This window comes from Wyeomyia smithii, chromosome 3, assembly GCF_029784165.1.
Source record: "Wyeomyia smithii strain HCP4-BCI-WySm-NY-G18 chromosome 3, ASM2978416v1, whole genome shotgun sequence".
Lineage (NCBI taxonomy): Eukaryota > Metazoa > Arthropoda > Insecta > Diptera > Culicidae > Wyeomyia > Wyeomyia smithii.
Window position 1 is genome coordinate 6,409,831 of NC_073696.1, and position 22,719 is coordinate 6,432,549.

Here is a 22,719-nt window from a genome sequence, read left to right on the forward strand (position 1 = left end):
GTAGCAAGCCATTTTCAGTGTACAACTCCTGGTGATCTCTCTTTTCACTGGTCAATAACGTAGCTGGCCACGCCCAATGCAGATCAATAGAGGAAGAGATATCGGGAGTGTTAGTTTAATACTTGTTGCTACTAGAGACCGAGGAATCCTCTGCATCGTCCACAAGTATCAAAGGAAGGAATAAGTGTAAGTGGAAAGGAATTGATCTGGATCCATCGCGGTTAATGGTGCGATCTTTTCTACACAAATTCGCGCACGATATGGTTACTTCTCGGTCTCTGGGCAACCGGCCACCAGGAGACGATATAAATAGAACCGCGCCATGAACGCTGTATCGGTATACAGGAGAATCGGAGTTTATAGTTGTCTTCGGCAACCTACCAATCGTTAACAGTCTGTATCATAGCAAACTTCGCGTTTTATCCCGTGAACTTTTTAAATTTACCTAGAAACGAATGGATTTTGTAAAACGCAACAACCGCACGCCGAACGCTAACAACGCTAACTACTGGTACCAGTGATCATACCGCGTTGATTTGTGGCATGATGGAAAAATGGATAATGCGCTCAAATAACCGATAGAACAAGTAAGGAAAAAAACCTTCGCGAGCACAGTCTCTGACCAGAAAGCCACCACGAGGCACACCCGAGCATAGTACGATGTAATGGTCATTGATGCGTAGTCATTGAACTTCGAAACCGTCGTATTAAGATAGTCACACTGAGTGCAGTCAAAATACCGCGTGCGAAACTGAACTACCCTCTCCGAAAGCAAACAAGAGCGTGCCGACCACTGGTATGACGGAAAAGCCAAAACACACGCTTTGTTAAAAAAAAATAATAATAATAATAAAAATAAATCTAAAAGGGAATCGGCGAAATTCCATGAATCCAAAGCTCAAAACATCAAAGCTGAAAATATAAAACCGAGCAAAATGGTCGCAGCCGTCCGAGTGAAGCGATCTTTCTGATGAAATCTATCTCTCGTTGCAAGTTTCCTATTGAGTAGAAAAAACTGGCAAAGTTCCATGCATTCAAAGCCATAAGAATTAAAAAAATGCAGATACACATGTTCGCCAAAACAATATGCATAAATGTAGTTATTAAAACCCGAACAGAATTCTAAGTTTATTTGAAAATTGCCAAACCAATCACAATCAAAGTAAGTTTGTAAATTATTGTTTGGAAAACATATACAGAAATATCTATCCAAAAGCTAGGAAAATCATAAAATGAAATCAAGTTTCACCCGTGGAATCAAAACTGGCGCAAATTGAGTGAAAAAGTTAGTGGAGCAGCGGCCGTTGTTCTGGCGAAGCTCACTTGAATATTTCAGGTCAAACAATTTTGACTTACCGCAGCTAAAATAAACGTTGCTACTTCAACAGCAACAACAAATTGTTAGAAGAGCAGTTTGAACGAATTCGCGGACAAGTGTGCCCTCTGTTACCTTTTATTTTAATTTAATCATGGAATCTATTCTGTAATCCGTTCAAGATGAAGTACCTACGTTACGTCTTAATTAGTAGGACCGCATTACTCTCCCCATGGTTTTGGCTTTTGCCGATGATTTAATTTTGATTGCAGAAAACATTGAAGATTTTGAATTAATCCTGACCAAGCTAACAGAATGATTAAACTATGTATGATTAAAATTAAATGACAAAGAGTGCAAGGCACTGGTTCGAGAGCGAGAGGTGACACTGCAGGAAAAAAATATTAGTGGAATATTAGCATACTACTACCGACCCGTTGCGTTATCTAGGTGTTAATCTCAGTTTGAAATTGGATCGACCAATGAAAGTACGCACGCGGTGCAGGAATTCTGTCCGAGTTGCTAAAGCGGTGATGCGATTTCTAAAAAAAAAATATAAACCAACCTGAGAAGTTACCCGTGATATATATGAGACAATGATTGCACCTGCCATAATATACGGAACTCAGGTGACGGTATTGACTAAATATAGCCGCCTTTCGATTCGCGACTATCAAAAGCAGTTATTTGTGGGATGGCTAGCTTATGCCGTGCTTCAGATGCTGGACAAATGGCAAGATCCGTGAATACCCGTGAAATGAAGTACGACGACGCGGGAGATCACACCCATTTAAGGCTGCCACTCGTCTGCAAGCTAAACATTTACGTCGATGTAGACCTTCATTTGCTTGGAGGGACACTATAAGGCACAATATGGGGCTATACGAAGCGCTGATGTATCAGGACTGGTTAGAATTAGCACAGCAAAAAAGAAAAAGATTTCATTCAAAGTAATAAATTCTGTTTGGTATCATTGATAACTGGCTCTCATAGAAGCTATTTTATGAAAATACCTGAGATCAATCACTTCACTTTCTACAAGGCAAAGCGTTCCGCTAGAAGTGAAGTATTTCAAACACAAATTTTATACCAACAATTAACTTATTCATTGGAATTCTTACTAGAGACACAAAGAAGTTTTATTGTGAGCTAGACACCTTTCAAGAAATTGTATGTATATCCCAGCTATTAACAAGCTAGATACTTGAGCCGCTAAAACACGTTATACTCACAGCAACATATTAATGAGCAGTTTTAGATAAATTCTATATTAGACTCCTATCCAAATTCATTTAAACTATCTAGTTCAATTGAAAAAAGTAAACAGATAAACGTCGATGACTGCGACCTTCATCAATCGATATAAAAAATCGATTCTTCCTATCCCGACATTATATCTGGTATCGATGTACTTTATTGAAAGCACCTTTGCGATTGTACACAGCACATTTATCGATTCGTGAACACTGCACCGTCACGAAACGATATCAGCTCTTATTTTGTATTTGAATACAGTCAACATGCACTAAACGCAACGCAAAGCGAACACACGGCATCATCAATGTATTCGATAATCAGAATCGATTTTAGTAATCGAAACGATAAGTCTCACGGTATTATCTATTCAAATGCAACCCTAATGAGAAGTGCAAATTTCGTTATTCGTTGGGGGGCTCAACAATTATTTTCTTTCGGTAATTAGAGATTGTGTGCCAAATATGATGATTCCAAAATGTAGTTTTTAGCTATCTTTATGTCATAAACATAAGTTTGGTATGCTTATTTTATGACTTGAAATTATTCATAATTGAATTTGTGGGTATATTGACCACTGTTGTTGGGATTAACGGTTATGCAATTGTAATACCTATAGCATGGTTGTTACTGCAATGAAAAAAAAAAAACACGAACGCCCCCCTTGAGAAATATTGAACTTAGCTTCGAGTATATACAGCCGGGAATCCAAACACTTTCCAAACCGTCTGATGCACCTCCGAAAGGTCTTTACTTCACTCTTTACGTCCAGTAGTTGACGTTGTCACTCTTTTCACACACTCAAAACCGTTTTCTTTTCGTGAAACAACCACTTTTGAACTCCATTTGATAACTCTAAAAAGACGATAAAAATCGCCGAAGATAAGATTCAACATCAGTGGATTATCTGTGAGGTTATAATATCCGTCGCATTGTTTGCATGTGTGACGTGGTCCAGTGAGGCTGAAGTGCCGCATCTCTTGCCTGTACATTGTTTGCCAGCTGACTGCTGTGATCTATTGAATATACACTGCGGAGATTCCCGAGTCGTAAGAGATTTGAATGGAAGGTGAATTTTTGTGCTTGGAGTAATTGATTAAATTTGGATTACTGTAAGTTAAGTATGCTGGGTGTGCGCTAGAGATTTATCAAAGTACTCCAGCTACTGTGATAGCATTGAAACGTTGAAGAAGCGAAAGATAGAAAAATATTTTTATTTGTATTCTACCAGCTTTGGGGTAAACAACGGGTGACCGTTGTTATTTATCTTCGGAGTTATTACCAACGTTCTGGGTGTTGTGCGATTGGGTTAGTGGGGGAGTAGAATAGAGCGGCTATGGCAGCCGCGAGCAGTGGTGATCCTGCCGGATCATGGATTAATAGGAAATTACCTTGTTATATGAATCCAACCAATGAGTTTGGTAAATTGACATATGTGCAGCTGATTGGGAGAAATGATACGCCCCTACCAAAAAATCCGTTCATAATTGGCAAATCCGTAGAAAATGCCGCAGGTGGACCCATAGAAGGAGCAGCAAGTGAAGCACAAGGCACCCGCTATACATTAAAAGTTCGCAAACGCGCTCAAGTAGAGAAACTATTGTCAATGACCAAGTTGCTGGACGATTCTGAAGTCACTGTCCAACTTCATCCAAATCTGAACATTAGCCGCTGTGTTATATCGTGTTTTGATCTTATAGATATGGAAGAGGAGGACATTTTGAATGGTTTGCTTAGCCAGGGTGTCATAAAAGTGCAACGAATTACACGTAATGAAAACAGAAGAAGAGTCAACACACCTGCTCTGATTCTTACTTTCAACAAACCCACATATTCATCCCACGTTAAAATCGGCCTCCTACGTACAGATACAAGACCTTACTACCCAAACCCACTGCTATGTTACGGCTGTTTTCGCTTTGGTCATCCTCGGGCACGCTGTCCTGGCCAACAGCGCTGCTTTAACTGCTCAGCTGAACATCAGGTCGAAGAATGTGGGGAAACTCCTCATTGTTTAAATTGCAGTGGATCGCATCGCCCTAATAGTCGGCAATGTCCGGTTTATAAACAAGAAATGGACATTATCCGAATGAAAGTGAATCACAATCTCACATACTCGGAGGCACGAAAGAGAGTAGAAAATAATCTCTAAATCATCTCTAAACTAATAGAAGCTCTATCTCTAAATCTCTAAACTATTAGAAGCAGCGAAGAAAAAAGACGAACAAATAGAAAAAAATGGTGAACTACATTAAAAGCATGCAAACAAAACAAGAACACAGCCAAACTGAAACGCAACAGCCAAAGAACTCACGAGGTGGACAAATAGCAAAAACCAACATGCAGCTACGTAACAGACCCATAATAATAGAAACAAAACGGGGAGACGCCAGCAAAAAAAAACAAACGAATAATCGAGACAGAAAACCGGAAAACTGAGATATCGCCTGACCGACAAAGCCCTCCGCCGAAAAAAAACAATGCTGATGATGCAGAGTACCTTGACGAAGAGGTTGTGGATTTGAATGACGACTATGATATCAGCGAAAACCCCCGTATCCAGTCTGTTCAACGATATTAATAACCCTACACGCACAGAGCTAAACGTGAACAACCTACCCAACGAAACGTATAATGACAGTGATCGACTTGAAGGGAGGGAAAGTGTAGTACCCCCTTCACTCTCACAAATGAGAGCGCAGGAAGCAAGAAGATCTGTCCGGGACGCTATACCCCAACCCGTTGATAGAGAATCTACTTCTGCGGTCGATAACGGAACAAATGACAAAGCCACCAAAAAACACCACCACCAACCCATTGCACACACATACTACACCCATCAACACAGTACCCACCCACTCAACAATGCCATCGGTACCATCATCATCACGCACGAAAGATTCCACAATGCCCAAAAACTCCAAACCTAGGACTGAATCAAGCACACAATCATCACGAATTGAACTGCAAATAGCGAGTGATAACCGACAAGGAGAGAAAGAGAATACAGTAGATTATGAGATCAGTAACAAAAACCATTCAAATTTACCGGACGATACTCGAAACAGATAAGGAAAAACATCAGCTTGCTCATCTACGACATTATCACTGCCACCTGATAACAATAGGAAAAATACGCTTGCATTGCAATGGAATATACGTGGTCTACGTCACAACGTAAATGAATTGAAACAACTAATCGCTGGTTATGAACCAAAAGTTGTAGCTCTACAAGAAACAAAAGTTGACAAAAACATGATTGCGGCTGATTTCATTGGAAAAAATTACACGCTATTACTAAAAACCGGTACGCGGAGCTACTGGCAACATGGAGTTGGCCTTGCCATCCGCGATGGAACACCCTTCGAACAGATTGAAATCAACAGTGATTTGCAGCTCATCGCTGTACGCATCCACCTTCCACTACCAATGACGATTGTTTCAATATACATCCCACCAAACCATCAGATTGACGACAATGTATTAAACAACATGCTAGATCAACTAATAGGACCAGTAATAATATTAGGAGACTTTAATGCACATCATCTTGCATGGGGCTCCAGCACGTCCAATTCCGTTGGTCGATTGTTAGCTGAAAAAACATTAACGCAACAACTTATCATCCTGAATGATGGCTCACATACCCGCATTGACCCTGCAACCGGTCTCACCTCAGCTATTGATTTAACTATCTGCTCAGAATCATTAGCCCCAAAATTTGTTTGGCGTGTCCTCCCGGACACTCACAACAGCGACCATTTCCCAATTGCAATATCCACAACCAATTGGTCACCGAATCCTACGAAACAGCGAAAATGGTTATATGATAGAGCAAACTGGCAAAAATATGAACAACTTACTGCCAGCACTATCCGCCCAGGCGAAGAAATCGACGTCCAAACATTCACCCAAAGATTATTTACAGCAGCTGAAACATGCATCCTGGTGGAATGATGAGGTAGTGACAACGATTAAACGTAGAAGGAAAATGCTACGTGCATTACGCCGCATACCAAATTCTGACCCAAGAAAACCAGACACACTGAAGAAATTCCAAGAAGCTCGCGCAGCAGCGAGAAAAACGATTCAAGAAGCGAAACAGAAATCATGGGAGGATTTCGTTGAGAAAATCTTTCCAAACAGCACTACAACAGATCTATGGCGGAGAACGAACGCTTTACGAGGGAAACAAAAACACAATAACATGATAATGAAATTGGAAACCGGTTACACAAATGACTCGGCGGTCATAGCGGAAGAATTAGCGCGTCATTACAATCAAAGATCGGCAACGTCATCGTATACCCCCGTATTTCAAAAAGCAAAAGCAAAAGCTGAAAAAAATCATATTGAGCTATCACCTGACACTAAAGATGTATATAATACGGACTTTTCCCTTGGTGAATTATTATGGGCGCTCGACAAAGGACGTTCCATATCCGCTGGTCAAGACAGTATTGGATACCCAATGATACAGCGACTTCCACTTTCCGTCAAAACGGTTCTACTGGAACTGCTTAATAGAGTTTGGCGGGGTGGAGTGTTTCCCATTAGCTGGCGCGTAGGCACAATTATACCGATTCCGAAACCAAATTCTAACGATTCAGGTCCCGCTGCATTTCGACCCATCACCCTGACAAGTTGCCTAGCAAAGCTATTCGAAAGAATGGTAAACCAACGATTGATCACCGAACTTGAATCCAACAAAAGACTTGACAAACGACAGCATGCATTTAGAGCTGGTCATGGTACTGATACATATTTTGCGGAACTTGAAAGATCACTACCAAATGACAACGAACATTGTTTGATAGCATCACTTGATTTATCAAAGGCGTATGACACCACGTGGCGGTATGGCATCATTCGTACATTGAAGAAATGGCAGGTTCGTGGACGCATGCTTAACATAATACAGAGCTTCTTGACAGGAAGGACATTCCAAGTTGCTGTAGGAGGACAATTATCACGTTTACATCTACTAGAAAATGGAGTTCCGCAAGGTTCGGTACTATCGGTCACTTTATTCCTCATTGCAATCCAGCCCATCTTCCGCATAATACCTGTTGGAGTTACAGTACTGCTATATGCTGACGATATTCTGCTAACTATCAAAGCGCACAAGAAAAAACCGGTGTACAGAAAACTGCAAGCAGCTGTAAAGGCTGTTAATAAATGGACAAAGAATGTTGGATTCTCAGTGCGTCTTGAACTGTCCTACAGATCAGACGTTTTTTCGGTTGCTTGTGGACTGGTCTTTGACTGCCTATAGCTTCAAAGTTTGTGTTTTGTCAGTGTGTCTTTTAAAGACTACCTGAAAGTTATTTCCCATCAGTCTTTCTCAAGACTACCAACTTTTGAATTTAACATTTGTTTTAACTTTTTTCTGACACTTCGAGTGTCTGTAGTGACAATCCTTTTGATATTTTGCTTGAGCATGAAGCTGGTGAAATGGAAGTTACCAATAATGAAACTATACAAAATATAAAATCTTTAAAAAAGGAGAAAGTTCCACCTATTGTGGTAACTATTTCTTCTGAATTTAATATATTCAAAAAGAAACTTTCAACGTTTGTTTCTGACGTTAAAGTTACCTATCAAATTGGCCGTAGAGGTGAATGCCGCTTATTAGCCGACTCAGTAAAGGGTCGTGATCGTCTTGTTCAGTATTTAACTGACAAGATGTACAAATTTTTTACATATGACATCAAGAACGCCAAGCCGTTCAAGGTTGTCTTGAAAGGTCTCACCAACGATCAAACCGTTGATGAGATCAAACTTACTTTAACAGAATTACTTGGCATAGCCCCTACCCAAGTAATTCTAATGAAACAAAAATCACGAGGCGAAAACAGTCAGAGAACTGGAATTTCCCTTGTCAATTATTTAATTCATTTTAACCGCAATGAGGTTAACAACTTAAATTTTTTTGAAAAAGCACATGCTTTGTATAATGTGCGTGTAAAGTGGGAAACTTATAGGAAGTATGGCGGAGGTGAAAAGCATATCACCCAATGCCGTACTTGCCAACGTTATGGCCATGGTTCCAAATTCTGTAACATGGACCAAAAAATGTCTGAATTGTGGAGACTCTGCTCACAAAAAGGACACATGTCCTGTGAAAGAGAGTAAAAATTTTCGCTGTGCGAATTGTAACGGCAACCATATGTCAAATTTTTATCAATGCCCAGTCCGTTTAGCAATTGTTAAGGCAAGGCAAGGCAAGGTAAACAAAATTCAATTTCTCAATTAAAACCAACTTCAAAACAAAATTCTCCAAGCGTACCAGTGACGCATAGTTTACCTACTCCTTTGCATACCCGTTTAACTTATGCACAGGTTACAGGTAGTTCGAACATTATACCGCCTAGTGTTGGTAGTTCGAAAATGACCGTTAATATGGGTAAGCAAAACACGCTAGAAAATAATTGTACACCTATTACTCCAGCTAATATTGCTGCCGAAAATATTTTTTCTAATGTCAACTGCCTGGGGCCTATTACGGCAGGTAAACTTTCTTTTTTGCAACAGGCAATGTTCGATCTTATGAACGCCATGTTTCAGGCAGAATCAATGTTTGAAGCCATTCAAATAGGCACAAATTTTACTATTAAAATTGTTTCTTATTTAAAATTTAGCAATGATTTTAAATAAAACAATTAAAATATTAAACTGGAATGCTCGCTCATTGAAGGCCAATGAGAATGAGCTTTTTAATTTTTAACAGTAAATAATGTGCATATTGCAATTATTACTGAAACATTTTTGAAACCTAACATAAAATTAAAATATGATCCCAATTACGTGGTTCATAGATATGATAGGATTCAGGGTTCCGGCGGTGGAGTTGCAATTGTTATTCATCGCCGAATCAAACATCGTGCTCTTCCCCATCTTGAGACGAAAGTTATTGAAACTTTGGGAATTGAAGTTCAAACTGAACTTGGGATTTTATTTATTGCCGCAGCATATTTACCATTTCAATGCACACGCGAGCTCAAAAATTATTTTAAAGGTGATTTACAAAAACTCACCAGAAATCGTTCGAAATTTTTCATAATCGGCGATTTTAACGCAAAACATCGTTCATGGAATAATTCTCAAAGTAATTCCAATGGCAAAATTTTATTCAATGATTGTTCTTCAGGATACTATTCTATTTTGTCTCCGAATAGTCCTACATGCTTTTCTTCTGTAAGAAACCCTTCAACAATTGATTTGGTGCTAACAGATCAAAGTCATGTATGTAGTGATTTGATCACACATGCTGACTTTGATTCTGACCATCTTCCAATAACTTTTTCTTTATCACATGAATCAGTTTTAAACCCTATGAGCTCTGTTTTTAATTATAACAAGGCTAATTGGGAAAGATACAAAACTCATATTAAGAGAAATTTCAATAATGAGCTTGATTTGCAAAACGAAGTGAATATTGATTCCGCTTTGGAAGCATTAAAATGTGCAATTGTTGATGCCAGGAATTATTCTGTTCCAAAGGCTCAAGTGAAATTTGATTCACCAATAATTGACGAAAATCTTCAACTTCTAATTCGTTTGAAAAATGTCCGCAGACGTCAATATCAACGTACTCGTGACCCTGTTTTTAAAACTATTTATAAAGATTTACAGAAAGAGATTAAACATAGATTTACTCATCTGAGAAATCAAAATTTTAAGACTAAAGTTGAAAAATTGAAACCATATTCAAAACCATTTTGGAAGCTGTCAAAGATTCTTAAGAAACCTTCAAAGCCTATTCCAGTTTTAAAAGATGGTGAACGTTTTCCTGTATCCAATGAACAAAAGGCTCAAAGACTTGCTCAGCAGTTTGAGAGTGTTCATAACTCAAATTTGAATTTTGTGAGTCCAATTGAAAATGAAGTCACACGTCAATTTGATTTAATTTCTTCCCAGAATTTTTTACCTGCAGAAATAATTGAAACTAACTTGATTGAGATTAAATCAATTATTAAAAATTTCAAAAATATGAAAGCACCTGGTGACGATGGAATCTTTAATATACTAATCAAACATATCCCTGAGAGCACAATGGAATTTTTAGTGAAAATTTTCAATTGCTGCTTCAAAATTGCATATTTTCCCAAATTATGGAAAAATGCAAAAATTACTCCCATTTTAAAACCGGATAAGAACCCAGCTGAAGTTTCAAGTTATCGACCAATCAGTTTACTTTCTTTAATAAGTAAACTATTTGAGAGAATTATTCTTAACAGAATGATGTCACACATCAACGAAAATTCAATTTTTGCAAATGAACAGTTTGGATTTCGCCATGGGCATTTCACAACTCATCAATTGCTCAGAGTTACTAATATGATACGAGCTAACAAATCTGAAGGTTATTCCACTGGAGCTGCTCTTTTAGACATAGAAAAAGCATTCGACAGTGTTTGGCATAAAGGTTTGATTGCGAAATAGCAAACTTTTAATTTTCCAATTTTCCTAATCAAAATTTTAAAAAATTATCTTACTGATCGAACTCTGCAGGTTGTCTATCAGAATTCAAAATCTGATAGATTTCCTGTCAGAGCAGGTGTACCTCAAGGTTCAGTCTTGGGTCCAGTCCTGTACAACATATTCACTTCAGATCTTCCTGATTTGCCTCCAGGATGCACAAAGTCATTGTTCTGCGATGACACAAGCATTTCCGTAAAAGGAAAAAGTCTTCGTGTCATATGCAGTCGATTGCAGAAAAGTTTAGATATTTTTTCTTCCTACTTGCAAAAGTGGAAAATCTCTCCCAATGCTTCTAAAACTCAAATGATAATTTTTCCGCATAAGCCTAGGGCTTCTTTCCTCAAGCCAAACAATAATCACGTTGTCAAGATGAATGGGGTTATTAAAACTTATTTTCAAAGAGCACATTGAGAGTATACAAGCCAAGTGCATCAAATATACGAGATGTTTATATCCTCTCATTAACAGGAATTCTAAACTTTGTTTAAAGAACAAACTTTTGATTTACAAACAAATTTTTAGACCAGCAATGCTTTATGCTGTACCGATCTGGTCAAGTTGCTGTTCAACAAAGAAGAAAACGCTCCAAAGGATTCAGAATAAAATTCTGAAAATGATTTTGAAGCGTCCTCCTTGATTTGGTACACTCGAATTACATAGACTTAGATAATTGCAAATTGTGAAACGAATTCACGCACCGCTGAAAGGTGACGAGCAAAAGAATGGTCTTCACCTCATCTTCCTATTTGTTATGCCTTCGAGTGGTGGTTGCATGTCGGTATGTCTGGCCTAGGATTAGGGTGTAGAGATTCAACCCCCCTCCCCTAAAATCAGGGCCTTGGTTTACCTTAATTTTTTTTACGATAATTTTGAAATATTTTATTTTGACTTTATTGCTTTATTGAAGAGGCTTTCAGCTTTAAGCTGGGTCGCCTCTAGTAAAACATTTTTGAACAAATAATTCTCGAAATTATAGATTTATAAACTTTTAGTGGTGAAATCTTCTTATTATTTTTCTCCTAAATAATGCACGAAAAACAAACCACAAAAAACGCAAGAAAGCGTTTAATTTTTAATAAGCAATAATAAACTTTAAAAAAACTCAAAAGCCCAAAATAATTAGAAGCTCCAAAAAAGGCCAAAAAGCTTCAATATGATAGTGATCAGTCTGACGGCCAAGATGCAATATTATAAGTTGTCAGCATTTACACCATAAATTATGATTTTTTTAATGCCGATACCGGCTCCATGATTGTCAGGGGATAGCTTTGAAAAATCCTTTTCTAAAAAGACGCTTGATCGTTTTCTCGTTCAGCTACATGCCTTCCTTTTTGTGCGATCCTTCGCTCATTTTCAACTTGTATTTGCAGCATGTTCAATTTCAAAGAACGGTTTAAAGCAGAGCGAATGTGGAACGAGCTGCGGGCAACGTTTGCTTCTGCAAAAGGACCGCCGCTTTGTCTTTCATGTCCGTCATAAAATCGTCTGCCGGCATTCACATACCACTTTTCGTTTGCGTTCATGATCGACTGAAAAAACAGTCAATCAGTCTTCAACATTTACGAATATGCAACGGGCTGCGTGCGTTGTTTCCGCAAAAGGAGCACGGCCTCGGTATTCAAGGCCGTTCGGGAAACTTCGTACAATGTTCTGTCTGCATTACCATTCCGTTTTTCGTTTATGTTCATGATCGACCGAAAAAACAGTCAATCAGTCTAAAGCATTCTTACGTTTGAGGCGTAGCGGGAGAATTCCGAAATGATGATTAACATTCGCATTGTTGTCAAAATTACGATTTGTGGCTGGAATAAGTTTTAAATATATATATTTTAAATAAATAGCTCGCAACGTTTGTATCCGTTGTTTTTTCATATAGTGAAAGTGGTACATGCTACATGGCCGTCGTATCCAAATTCAATTACGTTTTAATACAAAATTCCAATTCTTTTGATCGTCTCGTTTTGTTTCATGGTCTGCACTGCATTAGTGCAGTTGAATCTATGAAATTCAATAATCAAAGTAAATTGATTAACAGCATTTAAAGAAAAATCAACCACTCGTGCTCGCAACAACACAAATAGGTAGGTAAATACCGTAAAACGGGGTTACATTGATCAGTTTTTTCACTTTTTCGTAAGTACGCTGGGGTCTTTTTTTACGCGGGTTTTTTTTATGTGGTTTTTTATACGCGATTTTTACAATAACGCGGATTATTTTTACGCGGTTTTTTGACATAACGCGGATTACACTGTGCTACAAATGGAAAAAAATCACAGGAAGGTTGTGTGCAAAGCCACGACCGCAAGGTTGCAGTAGAATACTTTTACAAGAAAGATAACCTGGTTGCTTGCGTGTCAGCCATTTTGAAATCGGAGTTGTTAAGCACAGTATCAACAAACCGTAATAAACATCACACTGCTGTGCATTTGCAGCAGCATCAAACCTCAGTAGCAGTTTATTGATAACCATTCATTATGCTCTTCCAAATACATTTAGTAGCCTTGAAAAAGGCCGATTGCTGCAATTGCAATTTTCATTCAATTATTGCATAAACGTTTCATGGTCAGATAGCGTGCGATATCCGCTCTGACATAATAATTTTTGAACGTTGTGGAAAAAAAGGTGTGGCTAAATTATTTCCAGCTATACCATTCTACAACGTTCGAAAATTTTTATTTCGTATGTCGTAATACTCATGTACAAAAAATACATCTCATTCATTCTGGACTCGCCATTATTTTCATTTCCTACATATTTTCTCAGTTTCGTAAAACGAATGTACAAAAACGATTTCTTGTGGACATTCTGTCGGGCTGGGCCGATAGAGCTCTCATTAAGGCAACAAAATAATATGTATTGTGTCGTGTTGTGCGGCTTTGAAGAAAAAATGTTCCCGTCCCCGTGTCGCATGGAAGCAAATTGTTGCGTGTTTGATATTGCCGATGGTAGACATGAGTATGAAGGTCGAAATTATGCTATGATGTCTAACCATAACCGTCTTCTTCAAGGCGTTACATCGTTCTTAATGAAGTGTTGTGAATTTTCTAAAACAGACTCAGCATCGTGAACAGAACGTGCCGAACTTTTCTGTTTGAAATCGGATTTGTTTCGTATATACCGCTTGTTATGCACAGTATCGACAAATCGTAATAAACATTCTGTGCCGAACACGCATCAGTACTGGACGTGTTTGGTGATCGGTCCGATAGAGTATAAAACAAAAGACGTGTGAACAAGTGTTGGCATTGTTTGCCTGGTCAAGTGAAATAAATCCGGGTTCAAGGTCGTGCCTTTGTGCAACTGTTTCGCATCGTGACTGCCAGCTGGTGCGTAAGCCGATTTGGCTGCTGGCTGGATTGTGCTACAGCAGTGGACGAGACACAAACGAGGAAAAAGAAGAAGCCATCAGTGTCAGCGAGTTGTATCGCTGTGTGGAGTGATCTCACACCTGGCTCGCTGCTGGTGGCTGTTTGGTGCTGCTGTATTGGTGCTGCTGGCTGTAACGGCTGCTACTTCGAACGATCGGACAACCAACCTTACTGGAAGGGAGAAATAAAAAGGTACGTGTTCTTGTCAGCGCTAGTGCGCTAGACTTAGCGCGATGGATGTAGATCCCTCGCCTCCCGCGCCACCATCCCCGAACCCCTCTGACCCTGACCCTTCTGTAACCCCCTACCCTGTTCATTCTTCAGTCCCCCCTCGCCCCAGGCTTTACCCAGACGGAGCCCAGGGCAGCTATACTGTTTATTTTCGGCCAAAGGCAGGACCGAAATCGAAAAAGTTGAACCTCTTGCAGATTTCTAAAGACCTGACGAAGGAGTACAAGGGCGTGACCGAAATTTCCAAGGTCCGGCCTAACAAGCTCCGTGTCGTGGTCGGTAACCTGAAAGAGGCCAACGATATAGCTTGCTCTGAGCTCTTCACACGCGAGTATCGCGTTTACATACCCGCACGAGACGTGGAGATCGACGGTGTCATAACCGATTCGAGTCTGTCCGTCGAGTGTATACTGCAAAGTGCCAAAGGGTGCTTTAAGAACAAAACGTGTCCCGAAGTAAAGGTGCTCGACTGCAAGCAATTGCGGTCAGCATCGATCATCGGTGGCAAAACAGTATACACTCCGTCAGACTCGTTTCGAGTTACGTTCGCCGGGTCTGCACTACCAAGCCACGTCTCGATCCACCGGGTTCGTCTCCCTGTGAGGCTCTACGTGCCCCGCGTCATGAACTGCCTGAATTGCAAGCAGTTAGGCCATACAGCCGCCTACTGCTGCAATAAGGCACGTTGTGGCAAGTGTGGGGAGTCTCATGCGGAAGATTCTTGCAGTGTTAACGCTGAAAAGTGTATTCACTGCGGAGAAAATCTGCATGAGCTCTCGACATGTGCGGTGTACATGCAGCGCAGGGATAAAATAAAACGGTCTCTCAAAGAGCGTTCAAAGCGTTCCTACGCTGACATGCTGAAGAAGACCGTTACCACTTCTCCCGTTACTTCGAACCCCTTCGATCTGTTGTCCTCTGATGAAACCGATTCTGACGATTCACCAGCGGGAGCATCTTACGCCAATCCTGGGGAGTCTAGAAAGAGGAAAAATATTTCCTCTCCTAAACTTCCCAGAAAAGGTCCTAAGATTTCTCAAAGTGAAATGAAAGTTACAAACAAACCAAACAGTGCTGCGGAAAAACCGAAGCAAACTCCTCCTGGGCTGGCAAATTTAAAGTCCCAGAAGGAGTTCCCAGCACTGCCAGGAACATCTAAAACCCCAGTTGCTCCTTTTACACTCCCAGTTGATGAAACAAACTCTGGATTAGTGAAATTTTCTGACATTGTGGACTGGATTTTTGAAACTTTCAATGTACCCGATCCAATTAAAATTTTTCTTACAGCATTTCTCCCAACAGTTAGATCGTTTTTGAAGCAGTTGACTGCTCAATGGCCCCTCCTTGCAGCGATTGTATCCTTCGATGCCTAATTCAACTGCGTATATGAAGGATTCTATCTCTGTCTTACAGTGGAATTGTAGAAGTATTTTACCAAAAATTGATTCGTTTAAAGTTTTGATAAATAAAAACAAATGCGATGCATTTTCCCTTTGCGAAACTTGGCTTACTTCAAATATTGATCTCAACTTCCATGATTTTAATATTATTCGCCTTGATCGAGACACCCCATATGGAGGAGTACTTTTAGGGATTAAAAAGTGCTATTCTTTCTATCGTATTAACCTCCCCTCGATTCCAGGCATCGAAGTTGTCGCATGTCAAATGACAATACAAGGTAAAGAGCTTTGTATTGCCTCAATATATATTCCCCCCAGAGCACAGGTTGGGCAACGGCTGCTCTTTGATTTAATAGAACTTCTTCCCTCGCCACGTTTGATTTTGGGAGACTTCAACTCTCATGGCGTGGCTTGGGGTTCCCCATACAATGATAACCGCTCCTCTTTAATCTATAACCTTTGCGATGACTTCGACATGACTATTTTAAACAACGGTGAAATGACACGTATCCCGAAACCTCCAGCGCGCCCAAGCGCTTTGGATCTATCCTTATGTTCGACGTCGCTACGGTTGGATTGCACATGGAAGGTAATCCTCGATCCTCACGGTAGCGACCATCTGCCTATTCTTATTTCAATTACTAACGGGTCAACTCGCATGCGACCAATTGACATTCCGTATGACCTCACACGGAATGTCGATTGGAAGTTATACGAGGAAATGATTTCAAAAGCGGTCGAGTCGATTCAACATCATTCACCACTTGAAGAATACAACCTCCTCGCGGGCTTGATTCTCGACGCCGCGTTGCAAGCCCAAACGAAGAAATATCCCGGCGTAACGATCAAAGAACGGCCTCCCACTCCGTGGTGGGACCAAGAGTGCTCCGATGTCTACACGCAAAGATCCGACGCGTTTAAGGCCTACCAGACGGGAGGTATACCTGGCGACTATTTACGGTATTCGGAGCTTGATACCAAGCTTAAAAGCTTGGCTAAAGCAAAGAAACGTGGATATTGGCGTCGGTTCGTGAACGAGACGTCGAGGGAGACATCGATGAGCACTCTTTGGAACACAGCCCGAAGAATGCGGAATCGCATAACGGTCAACGAAAGCGAGGAGTCTTCAAGTAGGTGGATATTTGATTTTGCCAGGAAAGTATGTCCGGACTCTGTTCCTGAGCAAAACATTGTTCGCGATGCGTCTCCGGGCCACGACGCGTTAGAATCACCTTTTACGATGGCAGAATTTTCAGTTGCCCTCCTGTCCTGTAACAATAACGCGCCTGGGTTAGATAGAATCAAATTCAACTTGTCGAAGAATCTACCCGGCAATGCCAAGAGGCGCTTGTTGAACTTGTTCAATAAGTTCCTGGAGCAAAACATTGTACCGCAGGATTGGAGGCAAGTGAAGGTGATCGCCATCCAAAAACCAGGGGAACCAGCTTCTGATCACAACTCTTATAGGCCGATTGCAATGCTATCCTGTATCCGGAAATTGATGGAAGAAAAGATACACCGTCGTTTAGACCATTGGGTCGAATCAAATGGCCTACTATCGAATACTCAATTTGGCTTTCGCCGTGCCAAAGGGACGAATGATTGTCTTGCGTTGCTTTCAACAGATATTCAGCTGGCGTATGCTCGTAAAGAACAAATGGCGTCTGCGTTCTTGGACATTAAGGGGGCTTTTGATTCCGTTTCTATTGACATTCTTTCGGGTAAACTTCACCGACAAGGATTTTCTCCAATTTTGAACAATTTTTTGCACAATTTGCTGTCCGAAAAGCACATGCATTTTACGCACGGCGATTTGGCAACTTTTCCCATTAGCTACATGGGTCTTCCCCAGGGCTCATGTTTAAGCCCCCTTCTTTACAACTTTTATGTAAATGACATCGACGAATGTCTGGCAAATTCATGCACGATAAGACAACTTGCAGACGACAGTGTAATCTCTGTTACCAAAGCTGCCGATTTGCAAGGACCATTGCAAGATACCTTGGACAATTTGTCTGCTTGGGCTTTACAGCTAGGTATCGAATTCTCTCCGGAGAAGACTGAGATAGTAGTTTTTTCTAGGAAGCATGAACCTGCTCAGCTTCAAACACAATTAATGGGTAAAACGATTTCTCAGGTTTTGGTACACAAATATCTTGGTGTCTAGTTCGACTCTAAAGGCACCTGGGGTTGTCACGTGAGGTATCTGATGAAAAAATGTCAACAAAGAGTGAATTTTCTTCGTAAAATAACCGGACAATGGTGGGGAGCCCATCCAGGAGACCTTATAAGGCTTTACCAAACAACGATATTGTCTGTTATTGAATACGGGTGTTTCTGCTTCCGCTCCGCAGCAAACACACATTTGATCAAACTGGAGCGAATACAATATCGTTGTTTGCGTATCGCCTTAGGTTGCATGCAGTCGACCCATACGATGAGTTTGGAGGTTTTAGCTGGAGTACTACCATTGAAAAACCGCTTCTGGAGCCTGTCTTCTCGTATTCTAATCAAATGTGAGGTCTTGAACCGTCCCGTGATTGAAAATTTTGAAAGGTTAATCGAACTTCATTCTCAAACCCGTTTTATGACATTGTATTTCAATCACATGTCCCAAAATATTAACCCTTCTTCGAATATTCCAAATCGTGTCGACTTATCAAATACTTCTGATTCTACTGTGTTTTTCGATACATCCATGATAGAAGAAACTCGTGGAATCCCGGATCATTTACGCGTGCAGCAGATCCCTAAATTTTTTTCCAATAAATATCGAAACATCAACTGCGACAATATGTACTACACTGACGGATCACTTCTTGATGGGTCCACTGGCTTCGGTATCTTCAATAACAATTTAACCGTCTCCCATAAGCTCGATAATCCTGCTTCTGTTTACGTCGCAGAATTAGCTGCAATTCAGTACACCCTAGGGATTATCGAAAAAATGCCCACGGACCATTATTTCATCTTTACGGACAGTCTCAGTTCCATTGAGGCTCTCCGATCGATGAAAGATGTTAAGCACTCTCCGTATTTCCTGGGGAAAATACGGGAACATCTGAGTGCTTTATCCGAAAAATCTACTCAGATTACCTTAGCGTGGGTCCCTTCTCACTGCTCGATACCGGGTAATGAGAAAGCGGACTCTTTGGCTAAGGTGGGCGCAACAAACGGTGATATTTATGAAAGACCAATTGCCTTTAATGAATTTTTCGCACTTGTACGTCAGAATACGATCATCAGTTGGCAAAATGCTTGGACCAGAGGGGAATTGGGAAGGTGGTTACATTCCATAATCCCCAAAGTATCGACGAACCCGTGGTTCAAGGGGTTGGATGTAGGTCGGGATTTCATTTGCGTGATGTCCCGGCTTATGTCCAATCACTATAGATTTGACGCGCTCCTCCGTCGTGTTGGGCTCGGGGAAAGTGGTATCTGTGCCTGTGGTGAAGGTTATAACGACATAGAGCATGTGGTTTGGTCATGCCCTGTACACCGTGACGCCAGGTCTAAATTAATAGCTTCCCTGCAGGCCGAGGGTAGACAGCCGGCTGTTCCTGTTCGTGATGTCTTGGCGAGCCGTGACCTATCCTACATGTCCCTTATATACGTTTTCCTGAAATCCATCCACGCCCCAGTCTAGTCCCGTTCCCCTCCGTCTACACCCAACAAAACGACAAGAACACGCTTGAACCTTAAGCACAAAACCAGCAACCAGACCCCGCACAATAGAACCAGGACCCAAGGACTACGAGCCTCTGTCCCAACTCACGACATCGTGGCTCAGCAGAACGAATCCATACATGCCATTCGACGATTATCAGACGACCATTGAACAACAAAACACTGATTGGAAATCCCATGCTAGTTTTAAGTTAGACTTAATTTCAGCTCGTAGTCGGCAGCGAGGATAAAAAATTTGCTTTAGTTTTTAAGTCATCAGATATAATTGGCGCCGTTAAACATTAAATTGTATTTGTGCCGTGTCAAATAAATGTTATGTGAAGAAAAAAAAAAAAAAAACGTAATAAACATCACACTGCTGTGCTTTTGCAGCAGCATCAAACTTCAGTTGCAGTTTATTGATAACCATTCATTATGCTCTTCCAAAAATATTTAGTAGCCTTGAAAAAGGTCGATTGCTGCATTTGCAAATTTCATTCAATTATTGCATAAATGCTTCATGGTCAGATATACCCGCTGCAACTGTTACGCTATTCGTAGCCATGCCACAGTTGTGGCCGCTATACGCTGCCATTGGTATCCACTGTCTCTGCATTAGCTGGCCCAGCTGCTGTCTATGCTGAGATCCGCTGCAACTAGTGCGCTATCCATTGCTACTCCACAGCTGTGGCCGCTATCCGCCATCGCTGGTATCCACTGCACTCCTACTGCTGCTGCCAAGAGATGACTGCTGTTGTCGTTGTCTAGAACTATTATGAGCGGCTTCGGCTGAAACAGGCTCTTATATAGGCCAAATAGCATATATTCAATTGCAAGGTATATGATTCTGTCGACCGTGCTTGGGAAGCAATCTTATAACGACCAATCAGAGGTCGAATTTTTCGTTTTGACAAGGCTTGACTATTTTCAATAGTACAATAGTTTGGATAATACAATTACAATTCATTTGGGAAGAATCTTAGAAGATTTTCCAATCTATTGCTGCAAGAACGAAGGAAATCCATCGAATACTAACCGATTTATTAGCATTTGAAATTGGACATATTTTTCACTTTTTCCGGTTTTAGATTTTCATTTCACATCCCTATGTAGCCGAACTTCCTGAGAGAAGTATTCTACTTCAAAAAAATGCAAGAACTTCTGAAGTGACCTAGTGTAGATTATAGGTCTTGTTGAGTGTAACATACTATTTATCACATATAGGTAAAATTTGAAAGAAAAAAATCATCTTATTTTATTATTTATGAATCATCTTATTTATTTTAAAACTTTTCATCACATATAGGTAAACTCTTTAAACATATTTATATTTTTCGAAGTTTCTATTTTTCGCCTATCCAAAACAGCCAAAATATAAAAAAAAATGGTTGGAAAATAACCGAATTAAACATAAAAATGTAAGTTAAGGTAAAAAGCAGGGTTTTGACCTTAACTTATAATTTTTGGGGTTTTTTGAAAAACTTAAAGTAAACGCGCAAGTAACACATGACTTAAACTATAACCTGTTATATACTGATAGTTTGGAGAGGCTGGCAACAAGGCCAACAACTGTCAGCAAGGCGCCATAGTGAAGGAGCAAATCGGTGGATCGAGTCGGACCAGTCACGAAAAGTACCGATTATTTTAACGCTCGCAGCGCCACCGCCGTTCGCTGGCGGGTAGATGATGTGATTCGTTAGCAAAATTAGCGGCGGTGTCCCATTAATTTCACGTATAATGTCTCATAACGGTGTATAACATGAAGAAATTCTAAACTTAATCTTTGAGAACTTCACGAGAAGTGAGTAAATTTTTTCTTCATATATTGATATATAAAGACTATAAATACTCGCAGAAATTATTGGAAACATCAATTAAACACTTTAAGTACTTTGAGCTCAGCTAAATTGTTTAAATAATTATGATTAAACTTTGTGGCGGCGTACTATGATAAATTTGGCGGTTTGAGCTGGAATTTATAAATATGTTTGGCGTGCCTGTATTTTCATAAATTCCTAGGCTTTGGATGCATGGAATTTCGCCAGTTTTTCAATTTCAATAGATAGTTTTTGCGTTCCTGCCTATCCCCCTCAATCCAACTCCGTAGTACTTACGGGAGTGTCACTGAGTCGGTGGCCTCTCATTAAGCAAGTGTTACTTCATCAATATCCTTTCTAATATCCCCAAGCTACGCTCAAGATGGGCGTGGCCAGCAATGATGACTATCAGGCCTACTTCATCTCAGATTGGTTTAAATGTTACTCCCAAACATTGTACCTCATACAGTCCGAGTGGAAGCGTTAGTCATCAGTTTGCAATCTACGAAATATACCGTGCTTACGCTACGCCAACCTGTTATATACTGATAGTTTAGTTATTTAAATTAAGCATGTAAAAATAACAAATTGTGCTAAAACCAACCGATGCGAGAGACTTCTCGCTCTCGATAAATGATAGCATGAAAAGACCGAATATAAAAGCTTTCTGATTGGAGTCGTGAACGAGTACGTACGGAGACAATTAAGAAGATTAAATCTAAAGATAGTTTTTAATAACTGATTGAAGAAGACCCGACTTATACTAAGTAAAAGCCTATATTGGCTGATTAATTAGATCATTGATCTAATATAACCCACACTAAGTCACATCGAAAGTTCTTGCATTTTTTTATCATTTGTAGCTCGTGAAATAATTGTGCGATAGAAGCCAAAAATACTGGTTTTCTAAAAAAATATATATAACTTAGCCAAATATCAACCGATTTTCACCAAAATACTTCCATTTAATTCGGAATTGAATATACTTTCAAAATTATAGTATATTTGTGGTATGTTACTTAAAAAAAATCACAGGAAGGTTGTATGCAAAGCCACGACCGCAAGGTTGAAGTAGAATACTTTTACAAGAAAGATAACCCGGCTGCTTGCGTGTCAGTCATTTTTTCTAGTAAATAAACGTTGACCGTTCATTGGCAGTATTGTAATTTCTTTTTGTTTGATAT

The 22,719-nt window shown here is 40.1% G+C and overlaps 1 protein-coding gene across 2 annotated transcripts in view; it reads left to right on the forward strand.

Moving 5' to 3' along the window:
* The window catches only part of LOC129733177 (cGMP-dependent protein kinase, isozyme 1), a 118,625-nt gene that overhangs the window by 23,374 nt on the left and 72,532 nt on the right, over positions 1–22,719 (forward strand). The window contains exon 1 of one of the 2 annotated variants that reach the window (XM_055694803.1): positions 14,468–14,613. The exons of the other annotated variant lie outside the window; for it this stretch is intronic. The gene's annotated coding sequence lies outside the window, so the exon portion shown is untranslated. Of the gene's footprint in view, positions 1–14,467; positions 14,614–22,719 lie in introns of those variants that run through there. 2 annotated transcript variants of the gene reach the window in all.